Here is a 21,116-nt window from a genome sequence, read left to right as displayed (position 1 = left end):
ACACTGACATTTTCCACTCATGATCTCCAGGATGCCTTTGTGTGGATGGCAAAAGTCTGTATCTGAAGTCAAACCCAACAATCTTCTGTGAAAGAACAAAAGGCAAGGAACAAGCCCCTTTCTCATTTCCCAAATCCCCTGAAAACCTTTGTGCAGTTCTCACTTATCTGCACTTCAACTGGCTGCTGGCTGCTACTCCAGTCACTAGCCCTAAAAACCAGGGCTTTTCTCCTGGGCTCAGAGATCCTTTAAGTGCAGTAGGAGCAAAGGGAGGTAAAGCCAAGGCCGTGCATCACCATTCCCTTTACAGCTTTTGAAGTCTGCCTGAGAACAGAAGGCACAGCAACCCGGATTTATCTGCAGATGTTCCCAGATCACAACCATTAGCTTCACAGGGCTTCAAACTCTGGAAAGTTTTAGCGAAAGTCTTTTTCATTGACAAACATCATAGTCAAGCATAATCTGAAATCCATCACTGCTCAGGAAAAAGAGCTAAGTGCTTTGGACTTAATTCTATCATTTCTATTTTTACATCTACCTGGTATTTTTATTCATACGGTATTTGCTGGATAACCAAGTAAGTTACAATAAATACATTAAGAAAAGACAGATCAGATAAATCTAGCTGTTACCAAAAGAAATAATAAGTTGTATTCTGCACTGAAGTAATTTAGTCTGGAAGAATTTGCATTATAGCTTATTTTTAAATTGTCTTTTCAAGAATAGCTTGCCATACTTAAAATGAGTAGTTAAAAAAAAAGGGAGATAACAATCCAGTGTACATTGAGCCAGTTTTCAGTTCTGCTTTACCTTTACACACACAAACAAAAATACTAACATCTCAGTATGAGAGCAATTAGAGATTAATAATACCATGGTCAAGAAAGAACTCTTGGTATATAATACAGTGGAACATAATCGGATTTCCTATTTCTGTCACGTGATCAATTTGTAAAAGGTCACAATGAATCAAAAAATCATCCACAAAAATATAATGAAGACATTGCAGCAGGAAAAAAAGAACCAATACTTCAGTGACACTATAACAGCACTATAATTATCAGCACTCTTCATTAATCTTTCTCCTTCCAAAATGAAACACTTGGACTCCCCTGTTTTATACCCATGCATGGTGACAGCTGCCTGTATTTGCACAACCATTTACACTTCGTTTAAAAGCCGTTTTAGAAAGTTGTAATGGAGTTATTCAATGAAAATGTTACTGTGAGCTAGTTGTCACCTTTTTTGGGCACATGACATTGTCATCTCATCCTTCTGTGCTTGTTTCACTGTCTTTTTATACTGCAAGTCCCCAGTGTGGGAGGAAACAAAAGAATCTCTTACCCATTAAGATTTTTCACAGATCAACGTTAATTAGCCTTATGGTATTTATTTGTATAATCCAACTTTCAGTTGAAAACACTTTAAAGGGAAAGATGCTTCCATGATCCCCCACCTGACCAGGCCAAAGTTTGCAAACTACCGCTGCAAGCACTACAGCCGCAGCTTCCCCTTCAGCGCTGTACGGCAGCGGGACACCGCTCTCCTCGAGGCACCGCGGCAGTGCCACAGCACTGGGCTTCACAGCCCTTCCCAAAACTGTCCTCCACTGTGCCACTGTAAAAAACGTCCAGCATGCTCCCCTAAAACAGGACGAGGTGTGTCTGCAAAACTGCACTACCATGATAGCACGAATAGATGGTATTATCTACCCGATTGTCTTAAAATTAACTTCTAGAATGAAAAGGAATTATTTTGTCACACATATGGAAAACCTCACCTATATATTACTGTAATACACTGATCTTGAGTACCTCCATTACTAAATTAACAAAAAGATACAAATAGTAAGGAAAGTATTTTCATAGAAGTAAGATTTTTTTTTAGCAATATAAAGGAATTATAATAAAAAGTTAGGTATATACTGAAAAGAGAATAGTGTACTTTGTAAAATATACTAAATCTGACCAAACCATTCTTCTATTAAATACATCACAAAAGATCTAAAAGACCATAATAAATATTTTATATAAGCCTATAATGAAAAAAAACCCTTCAGTCTGCAATACAGAGCTATGCGTTATATCACAATACAATAGAAAGACCGAAAACTAGATGTCAGCAGACTCTTTATACATTTTTTTATCTGTCGATACTAAGATTTTCTATGGTCCAACATGGTATTTAAAAGTGTAATTAATGCTGCATTCTTCAAAATAAAGTGAGAAACACTAATTACATTAGGTTGTATCACAAACTTTGCATTTGCAAAGTGTTTTACCATCTAAGCTTAAAAACCTAGCACCAGCACTAATAATACACAAATACAGCAATATAATGCTGCACACGCAGAAAATACAGTATAGTGTGATCACTGCATGACCTGCATACAGGTCATTCTGCACGTGCGCATGTGTGTTTTACAGTAACATCTGAAAAAGTTCAAGGTTTTACTGTGTTACAGTTCACACAAATGCATAAGTAGAAGTTTCTGTTCTGGAAAACATATGACTGCAACATCATTAAAGCTCGAAGAAAGAAAAATAACAAACAATAAATTGCTAATTTTCTGTCACAAGCTTCAAGAACAGCTCCTAAATTACACTACGCCTTCCAAACACATCACCATTTTCATTACTGGAATGACGACATGAAAAGTCTTTAATTTAGTCATCCATATTAACAAATTAAAATCTACTGAATCAGAAAGCATAATTTAAATATACTGCAGCCCTACCAAAGCAACAGTAGGGTGAAAATGGCCACAGAGAGCCTGAGAAGCAACAGAGAAAGTTCAGCCACAGCCTCTAAAAGTCTTGCTCTTCAGGAGCAAAGAATTAAACATTACAACCCATTTTAAAGTCTCACTCTGCTACTACCACATTAGGTATCCCCTTCAACTCTACTGCTTTTTATTTTAATAGAAAAAAAAAAAAATCCTTTAAAATCGTCCCCTCCCAGTCACAACCTGAGAGCTGCTATTCTTAGCATGTGAAAACATGAGGAAGTCTAGATAGGAGCCTAGAGTTTGCTCACTGTGGTGTACTATTAGCCTCAAGTAAACAGAGAGAGATTATGAAAAGAGATAAGCCACCATACATTCATCATAGTGCAGAATGATGATCAGGCAGAGTTACTGTGGAATAAATCATCCATTTTAAATTCACATACTGTTTGCACCTTCAAGATAAAAAAAAGTATATTCAACTGTAAACAGCCAGTTGTATAATAATAGTTAATACTCCAGTAGGAAATAATACTGAAAACAGTATCTCTGAGTTTACAGGTACATAGCAGAAACAACCAGTGATGCTGGTCTCTAATATTATTAGAGCCTTTTATCATTCCAGCTCTAACTACCCTTTGCAAAAGTAGCAATGCCATAATAGACATTATTCTAAAATAATTCATGAACAAAACAGCTCTTCATTTATATCTGACATCTCCACAAACCATAATTAACAGACCTTTTTTTGACATAGGTGTGAATGCAGGTGTATGCACTCCGTGAAGCTCCTCTCCCAACACATGTTCGTACAGCCTCCAAAAGCCTGCATAACCCAGACAGAAATGCATTATTCAGCATTTGCTGGATTTGCCAGCAAGTTACCTAATTTAGACCTAATAATGTGAGGTTCTATCACCCTAATTAGCATCAGTGAGAAGCTGACTGACAGAAGAGAACAAGAGCAGCTGCAGAGCAGCCCGACAGACTGCACATTTCAAGGTCGAGAGAGCAGCTCAAGTTCGGATGGGAGCATCTACACACACTGAAGTTGTAAAGAGGTTCTGCATCACTAATTTATATAAAGCATGCGTAACTGTAAAGCTTTAAGAATTACTTTTGGTTGCACAATACAGTATAAAACATGTAGAGGTTCTTCTGAATAAGTGCGATCTCTCTCTACTCTCCCTGTCCATACTGAAAAGGACTAAGAAGTAGCTTTAATCTTATTTCTGGTAACTGACTATTGCAGAGCCTCATAAAGAAAAACACCATAATACAAACATGAAGTTTTCACTTCAAAGAACAATCTTAAAATGCCTCATGTCTCACTAGTTAACCAACATGTCTTCACAATCCTTGAAGGAAATAACGTGCAGAAATTTTGTTCAGTGTACACTGAGGGCTAAGGAACCTGTATGTGGCAAGTAGTTTAGCTGTTTACATTTATAGAAATATTAGACTTTTTTAACTTTTATCTTTCACTTTTGCTGTGAAACATTGGTACCACTATTGTCAATGGCAGTATTCTCACTGAGTCATGACTTTTAGTACTTATTTTGCTAGAGTTAGGATTTTGCCATTGAGGGGGGGGGAGCTGTTTGGTTTTAGGTTTTATTAGCTATAAACAAATGAGCTTGTTTTGCTGCTTATTTTATAAAAAAGACCTAATAAGTACCTATTAAGTTGCTGCCCCCTCCAGTCAGGCTCTGATTTTAAGTACGTTTCAAACCCCTAACAGATAAGAATCAAAGTCAAAGGTATTGCAAAGGTAAATATGTAAAGGCTTGTAAAGACCCAGACAATAGTCAATGTAAAAAAAAAAAAAATATTTAAAAATGTTGGTTATAGATGGAACCATCCGACACAACAGATGCCTGTTTTGGCATTTCTGAATGAACCAGCAAGTACTCAAAATTTTACAAGGTCACCCAGTGTTAATATATGGATCTATATTTATTTACATATTTTAGTGTATATGCATGCATACTCCCTACAGAATATCTTTCCTGAAGAAGTCAAACGAAAAACTCTAGACCAGAATGTGATCTTTCTACATGCTTATGTGCAGCAGACCTCTTTGCCTTTTGAGATTCAGAACATGTTTAACTCAGATAAAGATATAGCAGAGAAGTTACAGAAACTCTGGGGGAATGTATGTTTAAGCAAGCTAAATATTCTGAAAATTGTGAACAGGTACTATGCCAAAAGCATCAAGAAAGCACTGGTCTTTTTGTGGTCTACTTTCCTGTTTTCCTTCCCGATGGCCCTGATTTGAGAAGAGGTGGTTCTGTCCTGTTCTCATTTTACGCTTTATTTTGCTTATTCCGTCTAGCAGGGGCAAAGCATGCTTGACAAGCTGCTAGGGGTGAACTGCAGCCATGCCTGTTCATGGGCTCTTCCTGGTTGCCTTGTCTTGCATTCCTAGTTTCCTTTACTTCTACTACTCAGTTTCATACTCCTGTATTACAGAATTCCTTCTTCTGAGTTACATTGGTCAGATTTTCTACCTATTTTGTTTCAGCCTGTAATTTTTCCTATCTTTTGCCTTTCTCTTTCTTGTTTGCCTTTCCCCTGCTCCCGCCCCCACTTCTGCTGTTTCACAGAGGGTACTGTCCATTGAAGTATCAGCCATTAGCTTTATCTGAAAACCGCAACCAATAAAATCCTGACTTTTCGTATTTGCTAGGAAATGTGGAACAGAATTGGTGTGGGGGACTTTTTGAAGGGATTTTAAGGGAATTCTAGTAGAAGATCATATCTGAAAAATAAGCTTGCTAAAGCCCAAGTCACAAATCCCCCCCACCCCCTATTTAGTTTGACTTAGTTTGTGCTGCACTATTAATTTCCACACCAGCAATTAAACAAAAGGAAACTACCTTGGTGCCAGTATACCTCGATATCTGTATTCTAGCACACCTCCTATTACATTCATGATCTTCCACCATTCATGATCATGCAGAAGGAGTTTGTCAAATAAATTAAAATAATTTCTCTCTAATTGTCTTTGGCAAATGTAAAAAAAAAATCTTTGGTGGGTCTAGCGGGAAATTAACTAAAATTCAAGGGAGAAACACTGGAGTTGCAGTACAGACAACTGCTTAAAGGGACTGTATTGTCATCTATACCTGGAGGGCTTTAGGAATTGTGATTCACGTTGTCCATAGTGTAGCTGCTAGATGGCTTTTACATAATAACTCTTTTTTCCAGTTTTGTCACTTTTCTGCCCTCTTCTTCCGATAACCAGAGAAAATCAGCCATAAAACAAACACAGAAATTACGAACTGATAGTATGAGACCACTTACCAAAGTGAAACCACTACAACAATAATTAAGCAAACAAGAATTAAAAAGTAGAACTTAGTATACAGAAAATCGCCACTGTTTTGAAATAGCAGTGGCCTCTGCCTCTTCAGTTTAGCACATTATTGCCTATGTAACTGCCTACTTCAGTCAACGTTAGTTTTTCTGCATAAAAAGAATATTAGGCCCAGATCCCTGTTTCTCTACTGGCATGTTTAACTTGGTGAAACTAGTAAGAATGAGGTAGTAACTAGATGACAAGGCACCTAACGAATTTATTTCTATAATTACAGGAACTGCAAAATTTTCACAAAATCTGTAGGCTTCACAATGAGTATGAAACACAAAGGATTATATTTCTATACTCTGATGATCTCAGTAGTGCTTCTTATTTACGAAAAAACTGTAAAGAGGTAATTAAGACATATGATTTGCAAAGTCTTTTTTTTTTTTTAGTTTAGAGGTGTATGTTGGATCTCCCAAAGAACTCACTAGATTTTATTATTTCCTGACGAAAATGTGACTCTTAATAACATATATAGCTAGTACTTTCTGCAAAATTGTGCCATTTACTAAAAAAAGCCTGTCAAATTTTCCATTTAGAAAAGAGGAAAGAGCTGTTTTGACAGGTTTATGCTGAAACGTCTGACTAACTTACATGGCAGATAGTGGCACTACGGAGTAATTCAAGTTGTGTTCTCAAGACCTGCAAGGAGTTTAAGGGGGGTTTTGTTGTTGTTTTTAAGTAAAGAACATTCTTTTTTCTCAAATACTTTTGGTAACTTTTTAATATTTTAAAATGCCATTTCACGAAGACACAGTCTCTTTCTTCGTGGAAAAGGACTTTTTACTTCATTGCTCTGGGGGAGACTCAATTAGCACATGAATTCAGCAAAGGCCACTGCAATGGTTGGGGTGGGTCCTGTGGGGAGAGGCTGAGGAAGCTGGGCTGGTGCAGCCTGGAGCAGAGGTGACTTCAATGGGACCTAACAGCAGCCCCCCAGTGCCTACCGCCAGATTAGTGAGCACACTGAGCCAGGCTCTTCAGCGGTACACAGCAGAAGGACAAGAAGACATGGGCATAAATCAGAATAAGACAGTACACAAAGCAATGCTCTTCCCCTGAGAACAGTCCAGCAGTGGAGCAGGCTGCCCACAGATGTTGTGGGGTCTCCATCGTCAGAGGTTTTTAAGAATTGGCTGAAGAAAGACCTTACAAATCTGGTTGGATCTCAGATCTGACCCTGTTTCAAGCAGGATGTTGGATTAGACCCTCTCCTGAGATCCCTTCAACTTGAATTACCCTATCAACCTATAAAAATTGAGAAGGCACTCTTCCAGATGTTTCTGTGAAAATATGGTAAAAGAAACAATCAAAACCAGCAGAAACCTGTTTAATGTTGAAGTTTGTTGAGTATTTTATGATATTCTGGTGTCTAAGAGTTATTTTATCTATGCATCCTGAAATTAACCTACTAGTAATTTGGTATCTTTGTCATATAGAATTTTGGTATTTTTCTCAGAAAATAAATTAGTCAAGCACAACCTCACTACATGAGCTTTTCACAATGTAGCAGACAACTAGACGCATCCTTAAATTTAATTTTCATCTGCAGCTTTTGTGCAACTGGGCACTAAAGATGAGAGCAACTGTCCAGTTAACTACCACCTGATACCAAGCAAACCCAGGTAGTGTAACAGTGCTGATGCTTCACACTAGTCATGTGATGGTGGGAGCTGATGAGCATGCAGAAACCACTACAAAAGCAAAGCACTGCTTCATTATCCCCTGCCACATTAGGTGCGGACAACCCTTCATATCATTGTAAGCATCACCGGTAAGCCCCGTCCACCCCCTCATTGCTATCGCCTCTAAAAAGTGAAGTTCAAAGCATGTTTCTCACTTTCTTCTTTAACTCAAGTCTCAGTGGCCTCACTGGATGGTGTCACTGGCAGGTGATGAAAATACACAGCTGCTTAACAAATGAAGCTGCTAAAAACTGTTTGCCTTCAGACTACAGCACTTCAGAGAAGCACAGTTAAACTTACCAGAGCAAAAGGTGGTCTAAGCTATTTTTCAGGGCCTTAAAAAAAATCCCGAAGCAGTACCTACTCCTTTGCAATTAGCACCCTTATGAAAGAAGTTTTCCGCTAAGTTCTACCACTTTATCTTCCCTAATTCCTGTAGGAAGCAAGCACAAACCACTATTCAGCAGCAAGTAGGTATCCGTGATCCATTTCTTTGTGGAAACTCCGGCTACCCCACTCACCACAGGATGTGCTCATTCTAATAGTGACATGAACATCTCACCCCAGCTACTACAGCTGCTTTTAGTGTCTGAAGAGCCTCTCTGAAGAGCTATTTTTTATCCAAGCCCAGCAGCTAGTGTATAAAGAACTATTACCTCCTGCCTCAGGCATTTTGCTGAGCAAAAAAGCAACATGAAACATAGTCACCTCGTGAGATGGCTGCTCTTTACCTTAATAATTGTAGGAGTTCATCTTGCACGTATTCTGTTTGGAATTAGTCCTTCCAAAACACATGATTAGGACAGCACAGTATGTAATTTATACAAATATCCTGCAATTGCTAATATAAACTCCTTCTCCACCTCTGCATTTGCAATTTCAGAGTTTCAAGCTTATAGTAATGTATATATACATATCTTTTTTTTGTCCTTAAAATTCATTAATGACCTTGCACTTTTTTAGCATTAAATTTCACCCTGTTTCATTCTGTGACTCTTAGTCATCAAGGATGTTCATGTTATTCTTATTTTCCCATAGACAGATTTAATACCATCTAACTTTGAATCATCAGTAACTTTGTTGATTTCACTGGCAGATTCCAAAGTTCTCCTTCTTTAATGAGAACATTAATTTCAAGATAAATACTACCAATACTTTTCCCTAGCAGGGTACTTAACCTTTCAGCCCACTGCTGTCTTCTGCACAGCTAGTGTCTTAGCATTTTACAATTCTTCTGAATTACAAATTCAGTTACAAACTTTTTCAGCCTAACTTTTTCATCTAGCTTATTATCAAAAGCACTCTTGTAGAGCTGATACACAAGTTCCATAACTCAACCCATACAAGTGCTTTGACAGAAAGTAGGTTAACCTACATAATACCAACATCTCACAGTAGATCTCAAAAAAATAAATCTACTTCTTTGGCAAGGCACCTGGCACTACATTAGACAATATCAAAATCAATTAAAAAATATATTATTTTCTATTTTAAGAACACCTCTGAATTAGTTTTTCCTGGGTAGACCACAAAACCTTTCCTAACAATTTGAAACTACCTATTTTCCTCTTGTTAACTATGACAGCTTTAGTATCTTGATCTCACAATTTACACAGCCAAAGAAACAGAAGCCAAAGAAATTCTTTGTAGAATCCCTGGAACCCACTGACTCAATCCATTTGTAAGCTGATGGCTTATCGAATTATAGAATCGTTTAGGTTGGAAAAGACCTTTTAAGATCATCAAGTCCAACCATTAACCTAGCACTGTCAAGTCCACCACTAAACCATGACCCTAAGCACTACATCTATATTTAGTTGAACATAAAATAAAACTTGCAGTTTAAAGACTTCACTAATAGTTTCCATGTGTGAATCTCAAATACTTATTAAAATAATTTCCTCAGTGCATTAATTGAAATTATTAATGGTAAAAGAGTGGCTGCAATACTTTAAGTTATCTTTCCCTTGGTAGGATATTTTATTATTTTGAAGTTATGAGAAGGTTAGAAAATAGGTGACACATAACATCTGATGGCAAAAGAATTTAAAGAGACTGGCCCAGTATTAAATACCTTTTCCTTAATATAAATAGCAAAAACCAATTTATTAGCTATTCAATATATTGAATAAAACATTATTCTAAAAATAGGAGTTTGCTTTTATAATAGTCTCAAATTCACTTGACTTCTCTAAGCAAAATGATTTTTATTCCCTCAGCCCACCTGATTCTCTTTTCTATAAAAATCAGTCTTTGACTTCAGACTTTGTGCATTATTTATACACACACACACACTACTGAAGGCAGTAACCACTGCTACAAACAAGTAGTTCAGAGACCTAAGATCATTTTTCCTGCAGCAGCTCAATATGAATGCAAAAATACAAAATACAAGGAAAACACTAACAAGAAATTATGGGTATCACAAGGCATCACCATAAACTCGAATTACAAAGGAGAGGATGGACACAAAGGCACATTTGTGTTCTACGCAGTAATTCATGTACTTCACCTACTGACCATTATAAAGCCTTATCAAAGAAACTCAAAACCTTATTGTATAAAGACTGCTCCTCATACTAGATCCCTCTGTGGCTATTTAATTATTGCACTTCTGAAACTGACACAGTAATTATATTTTAATTAGTAAAGTAAGCTTAAACTAGTCAATTGTCAAGTGCATCCCTAAGGCTACAAGTCTGGTTGTCTTCAACTCCCAAGGGATGGGGAAGAGAGAAGAGGGGCTAGAGCATAATTCACCAACTCTAGGAACAAGTTAATTGCACTAACAGGACAGGCCCAGATGCACTTAGTACCCATACAAAGTTCTACATCAGCTGTTACTAAAAATGAATATATTAAGGAAAAAAACATTCCCTCATACAAAGCATCACACTTATCTAAAAGAGTGGGAAAGTATGAACTGTTGCCAAATGTTATTCAGCCCAGTTACACCCATCTCTGGCATCCAACCTTTAGTTTTATGGTAGTACTGCTCAATAGGGCACTCCTACTTCCATGTCTGTCTTTGTTTCCCCTCATGGCAACACTCTGCTCAGTCCCATTTCTGTATCACCAACGTTAAAGGTTTTCTTGTCCTCTTTGGTGCTATAACAAACCTAGGGAGAACAAGCCTCGCCAGCCTGGCTGGAACAAGGCCAGAAGTATTCCCCTATCAGTTACTTCTCCACTGTCTTCTCAAGCCCCTTGGTGTTTCCTTGATTGTAGCAGCCATATTCAATCCTGTTCATAATTGCTTATTTCTAACACACAGACTCCAGCAGTCTCCTTTAAATCCTCACACAGAAACAGGTAGGCAAATATCAAGCATCTAAGTCAAAAAAACAGTACACTGCTCTTTCTTCATAAATTCTTACAGATGCAAAACAAGGCCATTACACTCTAATTAGCTTTCTCTAAATAACACAGACCATACTATTTAATTCCAAAATACATTCAAGTGCATGTAGTTCTGTTTGAAAAGCAGCCTTTTATGAAAATCACCAACTTCTCTGAGCAATTTTTGAAGTGTAATACATGAAGACAACTAAGTTCAATTTAAAACCACTAAAAGTTATAAAAAATCAAAGTGGCTTAGTCATCATTAACCCCTTTCATACAAAGAGGTATAAAGAAACCATTTGCAAGTTATTTCTCATTTAAATTAATTTACCTTCAGCATCTCACAGTCTTTTTGGTTAAGAAATCCAACATTTAAACTTAGTAATATTTTCTAGTCAGAAATGGACAGCTGATTAAGTTGATTGGACCCAATAACTTCCCCTTGTAAGAGAATTGCAGGGGAACAGAAAAGAAAAATCATTGCAATTAATGTGGAAGTAAATCACTAAAAAATTAACTGCTATACCAGTCATTGAGAAACTATGTTGAAAGATTCTGCTCTTTGACCACGAATTCAATGTGTCTGTTGTCTTTATAGAGTCACTTCTTAACTGAAGTCATAGCTTGGTCCTGAGGTATGCACTGGTTCAGGAATTCACAGGAATATTGCACTTCCATTCATTTCTCCAGGAGAAGCTGACTGGATATGTGGATACCTCCACATACCCACCATTTACACAGGATGTAAATACAAGTAACAGGACATACAGATCTGCTCCTTTTCCTTTTCAACCTCTTCCCCTGAAGCTGGTATCTTGCAAATTGCCCCAGTCTTCTCATCCTTGCAAAACAGAATTATGTTAACTCTCTATCCCCATTCACATCCCCTTGGAAAGAAGAGTAGGCCCTGCACAAAGCAGAGTCAGTTCAAATATTATGCCTACAGAGTATGTTGTCACCCAACACATATATATATATATAATATAACTGAACCTCAGTAGTTTTTTTTAATTAATTACTTGTTAATACACACCCTTCAAACAGTCTAATCAAGTAATTTGTTGCTTTTTATTGGTAAGGCAGATGAAAGGGATTAATATTCTGTATTAATATTTGTAATTCTTGTGACCCCTGACCTCTTATTCCACGCTATTGAGGGGAGCCAGTAGAAAATACAGATCAATTCGAGATGCAGCTCAGGGCACTACAAATGTAGCACACTTCAGAAGCTTGGCTCCATTTGATGTCTGTTTATGAAGTTTGCCTCCAAAGCAGACAGTATAATAGGAACCATGGCAACTACTCAACTATGGCAAAAGAGGCAAGAGCATGAACTATAAATATTCAAATTGCATGCAGCTTATAATTTTACTTTTAAATATATGAAGAATAGAGAACTATTTAACTTCATACAATGTATGTTTTCCTGTAATTTTCACTAATGCTAAAGCCTCAAAGTTTTCAAATGCTTCTGAGGCAGACACAAGGGCCAAAGTGCCAATGAATCAAAGTGGCAGTGAACTCATGAAAGCCTTAACCATGAGACAGACTAAACATGTTTTATAAATTAGGTTCTCATCCTATGAACACCACACATAGCACAGCCTAGGACACCCCAGTCAATAATTAGCTGAGAAGCCAGAGTTTCTCTCCACCAGCAGAAGGCAGAAGTTCAGCCTGAGGATGCCATTCACCTCTGCCCTGGTCACTTGCTGTAGAAACTGAAATCTTCCTCCGAATTTGCACTAGCTGTATTTACCTGGCCTCCTCCAGTTTCTCAATGTTCTAGAAATAAAGAACTTCCTTAAAACTAGTCTTTTGACTGTATTATTTACAAAATGCATCTCAAAACACCCGACTGTGGCTCTACAACAGCTTAAATGTATCTAAAGCATTCCACTTCCACTTGCATATTCCACCTCCTCCTTCACACCAACACTATTGCTTTGGCATCAGACTGATGAACAAACACTTGAATGTTTTTCTAGGTTTAATTTTCAACCAGACGAATGCCCTGGACTGGGTCACCAAGAAGCTGTACAACTTGACTGCAATAGTGATCCCTGAAAATAAGGATTTCATTGAATGAGATATGATATTCTCAGAATCTAGATTAAAGTTATCAAATTGTGATTTTTTTTTTTTCTCTTCTGAACAACTTCATTGCTTTAAGAAATAAAAATGAAGGGAAAAATTACATGAGTTTATGCAGGTCAGGAAAGCACCCATATCCTAATATCTGCAGCTGTTAATACAACCAATACAAAATGAGACTCATTTTCCTACTGCAGGATAAGATGGCAGATCAGCTATTTTTACAGATGGCAATTCGTCTTCTAAAGGTATACAGGATGACTAGTTTAGCATCAGAAAAAGAACATTTAGATGCCTATATTAGGATTACAAACAAATTTATTTGGAGCAAAATGGGGCACTATTTTTCCCTGTTTAATCCCACACAATTTTCCCAAAGGACACGGATTAGAAAACTGGTACCTCTATTTCATACTTGGTGTGAAGGATTTTCAACTCAAGGAGTAGCATCATGTTCAAATGAAACAATAAGAAACGTCTCAAAACAGAGAACTATGTTTAATGGATTATTTTCTTGTGTTACTAGTAATTGGCTATTTAAAGGAATTCTATCTTGAAACATTTGTTCTTTAAGTTTCTAGGACTTAAAAATAAATATTTTTTGGCATTGTTTCAAGGGAGTACTGGCCAAAATGTAACAATTGTCTTTCCCTGTTTTTAAAATCAAAATACTCAGTATCAGTAACATTATTTTATTATTTATCCCCAAGTCGTGCTGCCTAAGTAAAAATAAAAGATAGAAGTCCACAGAGCACTTATGAAACTCATGGAAATACTTCTTCAACATAATGAAGGATTGCAAGCAATTCTCGTTATTACTTACTGTCAGCCATGCAGCATTTCTTCACTAGATATACACTTTCAGCAGGAATGGCTTACTATAAATAACCTATTTTAAAGCACAAACACTCTGCCCTAAGAAGATTTCTGCTTAAGTGTATGTACACAGAGATTCTAATAGACAAAAGAAACACCATGGTATATACACTGATTTAACAGCTAACTCCTGTCCAGTAATGAGACACATGCATTAGTGTTTTATACAAACACCTGTGAGATAACTCTGTAAAAACATTGTCAAAACACATACCTCTGAATATGCAAGTTCTATTTAAGAAAGATGAGAGTATTTTTACAATCCCAAATTCAGTACAGAATCAGTCCTACACTCTTAAAACATCATATGCAGTTAGACCCATACACAAATATGCACTGAAAGATAATGCATCACTTAAATCTTCACCTAAGAAGCCTCACATACTTCAACACTCAAATTTTGCTCAATACTTAAGTTCAATTATAAATGACCAACGAAATCAAAGCAGCTCACCACAATCAGCTTACCTCTTCAATCTGCTTATGACCTTCGCTTTGATTTACAGTACATTTAATACAAAATATCCTGAGTTTTGTTCTTTCTAAGTACTCTTACCTGTTTCTTATTTTCCCCTTAACATGCTTACTCCATCTTACGGATTTCATTATGTGAATTATCAAACTCAGCTTTCACTCACATTATCCTAACCTACAACATAGTTCTTGGAACATTATTATAAGGATATTCACCTGCTATAATTTGATCATTAACAACCCCCATTACACATCAGCCATATTATGTTCCTAGACAGGAGTCACGCAGCAAATCAATACATGATACACTTCCAAATTACTAGCCTATAGCACAGGAACTTTAATGGCTGGCAATTCGGCAGAGTATCAGGTACCTTCTACTTGTGAACGCAAATCAAACTTCTGTTAAAGGAAGCTAGTATTTCACGTTAAGGACTCATTACCTGTGCTTCTGAATCAACGTAAATGACTGTTCTATTGCTACAGAAGTGATAAAAGAAATGGCCTTTATTACAAGAACATCATCATAACTGATGAAGCACTTATTCTTCCAGACCTAGTGTTCCCTCTAATTACGCTCAAGACAATTAGGATCTTTCTACAAGCACAAAGGGTTATTCTTCTGCTCGTTTGCCAAGATGGCCAGACAGCAGCCAACCCCGGCTGAGGAGGGCGTTTGGCTACTTTAGTAAAGTGCTGTACTCAAAACCTTTCAGCAAACGGGAAACTGTTCTTTGCTAACAAAATCATACTGCTTGCAACAATGAAGCTGGACTCTCTCTTGCTGGCACAGACTACAGATAATAGCAACACACATTTATACCTATCTGCTAAAAGTAACTTTATAAAATCATTGGCCTGTGTTCACAGAGTAAGTGGTTTGGAGAGCTTGATTTTAACGTGTGTCACCTCTCATCTTTATTTATATATTTTTCCTAACCGTGCACTCTAATGGACCCAATATGCAAACTCCCTCCTGGCTCCATCTTTAATAACAGTGCTCTGAACAAGGAAGAAGAATCAGATATTGAGCAGACAGTAAGCAAAACTCATAGCTTAGTTCAGTACCGTGATGAAGGAGCCAGACAATGAGTTAATTAGAAAAGGCATTAAGCAAAAAAATATTTTTTTCCAATACAATGTTACTTTCACAGTACCTATTAATTGTCAACGCAGACAAAGCCAGTAAGATCAAGGCGTAAAAACACACTTTAGATGCAAATCTGACTGCTTTTATTTTAATGCTTCCTTCCTTGTACTCATGTAGGTACAAGCTGTATCGAGTTTATTCATTTCTCTGCCTTCATTTTCCTGTTACACACTCCAGTGAGACTCCAAGTCTTAAGGAAGATGAACTGGGCAGCATCTGGAACAGCTGGGCAATGCTGATGGACAAGGTTTCTGTTTCTACTTAGTGTAACAGAACGTTGCTTTCTCAGTCTTGCAATGGGTCTTCATGCATTCCTTTAATTTATTAAAGGCATAATTCTGGAGAATACTTTTCTCCAGAGCAGTATACAGCTTATATTTTCTCCTCTGGTAACTTTAAGAGGGGGTGAGGTTAAAAAGAAAAAGGAGGCAATTGCATTCAGATCATTTGTATCCACATTTCTATGCACATCTATCTATACATATATTTACACATGCACACAAATACATATGTATGTGTGCATATATATGTATGGCAGTGTCAATAAGCAGAAGGGCTGAGGGTTTTTTAGTTATATTTGCTCAGTCACTATAGTGTAATGTAAACTAAGTACCATGTCAAGAAATTTGAAAAGAGTATCCAACTCTTTTAACCGCCTACGCTCCACCTGCACTTTCCTAAGGCTAGATAACTGATAATTAACAGCCCTTTTGACATGCAAGCTTGTATTATTATGGGATGTTTCAGTTATAAAAAATAATCACAAGCAACACAAATTATGTTACCCTACAAATAATCTTTTATACTCTTCTTTGCTTGTACAGACAGAGCTTAGTTGTTACAGGTAATCATGCAAGTTTATTTCCTTCATAAAGATTTGGAGAGACTACCGTATATGTAAAGCACCTGTATTACCTTCGGAAGGAAGGTAATGGGCAACGATGACACCTTACTCTGACCTCACTGATCATGCAAGGAGACAGTACAATTTATAAACCCAATAATTAAAGGACAGGATAAACACGAAACATGATAAAACACATTATCATTATAGCAAAAACTGCCTTATACAACTTAATTTGATATCTACGCTGTCATTCTAGATGAGAAGTATCTGATAGATGTAACCTGCCTAGATGTCAGTAAAACAAGAAAATAGAAAGCAGGAAACAAGTAAAGAAAATAATGACACACTGCAATGAAGGGAAAAGGTACAAAACTAGAGGGAGGCTACTTGGGGAATTCCCCAAAGGATACTCTTCTGTCCAAATGTACCTAATACTGCATTTGTAATTTATTACAAGGGTCTGTTAAAAGAAAATTGATAATGGCACAAGGGTAGGAGATACTGTCAGCACAAGAACAGCTTAAAATATGAAGAGCAAGGGCTATACTTCCTTAAGGAAATAGTTAAGATTTGGTAGTATGGTTAAGGCTATGAATGTCAAGACTAGAAACATTAAGATCTCCGTGGCTGGAAGAGAAGGAATGCTACACGGAGTTGCTCTGAACCATCAACGTAGCACAACCACAGCACAGACAAATGTCACAAGGAGATATCAACTGGAGCATAACAAAGATTCAGAATTGAAATACTGTGCTTAATTCTAGTCACTTTTGTTCAAGGAGGACTGAATTAAAGATAAGAACATTACAAGGGAATAGTTTGTTTTGCATAGCAAGAAGAGGGGAGAGGAAAAGAATAGGAATGCTGGCAAACACGGCTCAGGCTGAGGGCACGTGCAGGCGGTAAGAGCTAGTCAAGCTGCAGGCAGCATTTTCATCAGAACAATTGATACAAAAAAGCAAAATTAAGCAGCCAACCCTATTTCTAAATAAGCCTATAAAAACTGTTCGACGCATAAGTAGCAGCCACAGAAGAGGACCCAAGGACTAGGAAGTTTCCTTCTGTTTGATGTTCCTACCTATTGAAACACAAACTGTAATTGTCAACTACCTTGCAGTGTTTATAAGCCCTGGCAGGGAACTGATCCGCCTCTAGTACACAGAAGTATCTCACCAATTCCACTAGCTGTCTGGGAGCTGGGCAGAGCGGTGTGTGGGACTGAGGGCTTTGAGGGATTCGTTTAAGCTTTTATTCTAACAAAACTTGTTTTCAGAGTTCTTCCGTTTCACCAGTATTTTTCTCATATGAACAACAAGAACTGATTTCAAATGAACAAAAATATATATTCCTAGTTCCACCATCTTCTCTGACCTCAATACAATCACAATGTAAATATTCTTAAGAAGTTACTATTTAACTGGAAGAAGCAACATCTGTTAATAGACAGAAGTTTCATTTTTTGACACAAAAGGTTTGATAGCAACATTTTAATGAACTAGCATATATGGACATTGAATAGATATAACAGTAGACAACACTGAATACACCAATTTTTAAAAAGAACAGAACATTATACAGAATAGTTGGAAACTATTTACCAAGAATTTATAAATCAAGTATAATTTATTAGTCTTTATTTTGAGCTTAAAAGAAGAAAAATAGAGAGAAAATTTAAATACACATTCATGGATACTAGAGTTGACAAAGTAAAATAGAAACTCCAAGCTTCACTCCTGGATTCCTCAAGCATTTCCTAATCATCAATATTTAAGTTTAGTTAACAAAATATCACCAGCTTGCTTTGAATATTGCTTCAATTCTCTACTTCCCATATATCATAGTATTTCAAAACATCTGATATTATACTACTATCAATGCTTCTTATGCAAATATACTCCCAACAGCAAGGTATTCCATCTCCACATTCAAACTCAGAAAAGCACAAACCTAGAGTAAAGTCCAAGAAATGAAACAAAAAAAACCACCTAACCTCAAGAAAACTAAGTTTTTCTTCAAAAACTAAGAAGGCTTTTAGAGCAAGGCAATATCATTAAAATTTCTAAATTGATTTTTTTTCTTATATTAAAAAAGCCTACTTCAATATATTAAAAGCATACAGTCACACCATTAACGTAAACTTCGAAAGATGAAATTAGGATTTACTACTAGTAAGGAGAAAGAATAAAGCTCATTGTTCTACAAAAATAGTTTTACATTTCTCTTTTGCTTGAAGATATACTAGTGAATTGATATGAAACAATAAAAACAAAAAATAAAGATTTTTTTAAACATTTTATTTTATTCTTGCTGTGGTTTCCACAATGGAAATTATAGGGCCACGTGCCTGAAGCCATTTTAGAATGCTAAAAAAGAACTTAAGAGAAAACAATAAAGCAGCTGCTGTACAAACCGTGATTTAAAGGGTCAACAACCTTTTTTCATAACTACTGAACTTGAAAGGACAGCAGACATTTACACCATTTCTTTCTCCAATAAAATCCATAGTTCTGCTGTTTTGGGGAAAAAAATAATGTATTTTATTTGTGTGAGTTATTGCCAATCAGAACAGTGCATTAAAGTGACATTAAAGTCAACATCCCTTAGGAAATTTTAGATGTTATTTTTGAAAATGAAAGCTTAACTGAAAAGAAAATAAAACAGAAACAGACTACAGGCTAAATGTACTATGAAAGACTGAGACATTTTTAACTATATCAAACCATGTACTGCCATTTTTCATTTAAGAGAGAAGAAAATTAGCACTAACTGCCTCTCACATGGTGAGGAAAGAATCCACTACTACTGAAATTCTCCCAGAGAGCTTCTGTTCTCTTCGTACTTCAGCAGCATTTCTTAAATCTTGACAAACGTCTGGAGGACTGTCAGAGTTAGCATCAAGTGGCTCACAAACAGCAATTTTTGCCCACTTTTCCAGTCCACAACGTGCTCAGACATATCTCAGACACAGGGTAGCACAAGTTAAAAGGATGTGGAAAACAGCTGAGAAAGCAGGCAAAAGAAGGCACTGCAGGATGGGATCAGGAGAGGGTGTTAGGCTTGTTAAGGAAAAAGGAAAAAATAGACAGAGCTCAAAGTGTGGTTACCTGGGTAGACACATAACACATAACTCTGCCCCACCACAACAATCGCAGTAGAGTTAAGGTTAGAAGGGACCTCTGAAGACTGCCTTGTTCGGCCGACTCACAGCAGGATAAACTAGAGCAGGCTGCGCAGTACCATGTCCAGACAGCTTCTGAAAATCTCCAAGGATGGAGACTCCACAACCTCTCTGCCTGATCTGTTCCAAGGTTTGACCAACCTCACAGTAAAATATTTCTTCTATTTAAAGAGAATATACTGTGGTGCAGTTTGTGCCCATCGCCCATCAGTGGGCACCACTGCAGAGAGCCTGGCTCTGTCTTTTTTTACTCCCTGACTAGTGACAGGACATGTGGAAGCAGAATGAAGTTGTGCCAGGGGAAGCTCAGATTGGACATTAGGAAAAGGTTCTTCACTGAGACTCACTGGAACAGGCTCTCCAGGGAAGTGGTCACAGCACCAAGCCTGTCAGAGTTCAAGGAGCATCTGGATGACTCTCTTGGTCATATGATTTAGTTTTAGGTAGTCCTGCAAGGAGCAAGGAGCTGGACTCGATCCTTATGGGTCCTTTCCAACTTGAGACATTCTATGATTCATCAGGTATAAGAACTCCCACAAGTCTTCTCCAGGCTGAACAGTCCCAGCTCTCTCAGCCTTTCCTCATATGAGAGATACTACAGTCCTTTCAGCATCTCCGTGGCCCTTCATTAGATTCTCTCCAGTATTTCCATGTCTCTTGTACTGGGAAGCCCAGAACAGGACTCCAAATGCAGCCTCATCAGATAGAGGGGAAGGATTACCTCCCCCATCCTGCTGGGAACACGTCTCCTAATGCAGCTAACAACGCCTTTGGCACCCTTTGCTGAGAGTGTGCATTGCTAGCTCATGTTTAACTTGCTGTCCACCAGGAACCCCAGGTCCTTTTTGCCAAATTTGCTTTCTAGCTGGTTAGCCCCCACCCTGTATTGGTACTGGGGTTATTCTCCCCAAGTGCAGGACTTCACCTTTCCCTTTCTTGAACTCCATGAGATTCCCCTCTTCCCATTTCTTCAGCCCTCTGAATGGCAGCGCAGCCATCTGGTGTATCAGCCACTCCTTGTTTTATATCTGCAAACTTGCTGAGGTCATTAACGATGTTAAACATCATTACTGGCTCCAGTACCAACCCCTGGGAATACCACTAGTGACCATTCTCCAGTTCAACTTCTTTCCTCTCATCACAACCCTCTGAGCCCAGCAGTTCATCCAGTTTTCATCCCAACTCACTGTCCACTTATCTAATCCATATCTATCAGTTTGGCTATGACAATGTGATGGAAAACAGTGCGTAAAGCCTTCCTAAAGATCAAGCTGGATGCCAGGTGCCCACCAAAGCCACTCTATCACTCCCCTCCTCAGCTGGACAGGCGAGAGAAAATATAACAAAAGGCTCGTGGGTCGAGATAAGGACAGGAAGA

General features: G+C 37.5%; 1 protein-coding gene across 1 annotated transcript in view; it reads right to left on the bottom strand.

Annotated features, from left to right (window-relative positions):
• Nucleotides 1–21,116, bottom strand: part of SNTG2 (syntrophin gamma 2) — a 286,578-nt gene that overhangs the window by 198,414 nt on the left and 67,048 nt on the right. The window lies entirely within an intron of this gene.

Source organism: Nipponia nippon, unplaced genomic scaffold (genome assembly GCF_047370975.1).
Source record: "Nipponia nippon isolate SJK-2023a ecotype South Korea unplaced genomic scaffold, ASM4737097v1 scaffold_4, whole genome shotgun sequence".
Lineage (NCBI taxonomy): Eukaryota > Metazoa > Chordata > Aves > Pelecaniformes > Threskiornithidae > Nipponia > Nipponia nippon.
Note: the sequence above shows the minus strand (reverse complement) of the source record. Positions and strands in the feature narration are given on the sequence as shown.